General features: G+C 44.1%; 1 non-coding gene across 1 annotated transcript; it reads right to left on the bottom strand.

Annotated features, from left to right (window-relative positions):
• Window positions 1–1,073: 1,073 nt before the first annotated feature.
• LOC136176122 (small nucleolar RNA SNORD116) lies at window positions 1,074–1,166 on the bottom strand. The gene has a single exon (XR_010664500.1). It is a non-coding gene; the product is annotated as a small nucleolar RNA SNORD116 (small nucleolar RNA).
• Between the last annotated feature and the right edge of the window lie 339 nt (window positions 1,167–1,505).

The following is a 1,505-nucleotide window of genomic DNA, read 5'->3' as shown; positions in this document are numbered from 1 at the left end:
TACAGGATGGAGAATGGGAGTCTTAAAACTCTCCAGGTGAGCAAAGTTTAAGAACTGAATTAGGCATGTATGGAGGTGAGAACTGGACCATAAAGAAGGCTGAGCACTGAAGAATTGACGCTTCTGAACTGTAATGTTGGAGAAGACTCTTGAGAGTCCTTTGGACTATAAGGACATCCAACCAGTCCATCCTTAAGGAATTCAGTCCTGAATATTCATTGGAAGGACTGATGCTGAAGCCCCAGTACTTTGGTCACCTGATGCAAAGAGCCGATTCATTAGAAAAGACCCTGATGCTGGGAAAGGTTGAAGGCAGGAGGAGAAGGGAATGATAGAGGATTAGATGGTTGGATGTCATCTCCGACTCCATGGATATGAGTTTGAGCAAGCTCTGGGAGTTGGTGATAAAGAGGGAAGCCTGACATGCCGCAGTCCATGGCGTCACAAAGAGTTGGACATGACTGAGCGACTGAACAACAAGAAGCTAGCACTCTGTAATTTAGGTCCTCTGGGTCCTGAGTCACTTCAGTCCTGTCCAACTCTGTGCGATCCCATGGACTGTAGCCCACCAGGCTCCTCTTTTTGTGGGATTCGCCTGGCAACAATACTGGAGGGGGTTGCCATTTCCGCCTCCAGGGCATCTTCCCCACTCAGGGATTGAACCTATGTTTCTTCTATCTCCGGCACTGGCAAGTAGGTTCTTTACCACCAGCACTTTGGGTTGTCATTTCCTACTCCAGGGAATCTTCCCCACCCAGAGACGGAACCGAGTCTCATTATGTCTCCTGCCTTGTTAGGCGGGTTCTTTACCACGCAGCTCCCCACTAGAGTAGGTAGTACATCTGGACCCCAGAGGGTCTATAGGGTAAAAAGGAAATTAAGGATAGGATGTGGCTCCCACAGTTGAAATAAAACAGTAGAGCACTACCTACTCTCTTCCAGGAGTACTACCTCCTCTGCTAAACCCATTCCAGGTGATCCAGGTTCTTGAGTTTAATTGACTATCTCTTTGAGGATGTCAGCTCTGGGGTATTTTTTTTTTTTTTTTTTTTTCTTTTTTTAGGCAACGTGCTGGACCTCAGTTTCGATGAGGAGACGGTAGTGAGTTCTCACTCATGTTGTTCAGATTTTCCAAGGAATGCATGAGAGGGTGTCGTCATCGATCCGGTATTTTTTAAAATGTCTATCACTGAATTTCAGCATTCAAGTTTCCAAACTTGAAAGAAAGGTAGAATAGTTGACTTGGCTTGGGTCATTTGCTCTCTCTTTAGCTAGGAAAAAGTAGAATACTTTGATTGATAGACTCAAAAATCACAAAGCACAGTGAAAGCAAAGTAATTCCATAAAAAGAACTAGAAATGCTTTTACAAGAAGCAAATGAGAATGGATACCAGGCAGTCAAAATAAGTAAGTCAGCCAATCAATCAGTACACACACACACACACACACAGTGTTATCACTGACATAATAACCTTCCTTCTTTAGTAAGAGCTTTAAATTCTATA

This window comes from Muntiacus reevesi, chromosome 9 (genome assembly GCF_963930625.1).
Source record: "Muntiacus reevesi chromosome 9, mMunRee1.1, whole genome shotgun sequence".
In the NCBI taxonomy this organism is placed as follows: Eukaryota; Metazoa; Chordata; class Mammalia; order Artiodactyla; family Cervidae; genus Muntiacus; species Muntiacus reevesi.
The sequence above is the reverse complement of the archived record's forward strand: the minus strand, read 5'-3'. Positions and strand labels throughout refer to the sequence as shown.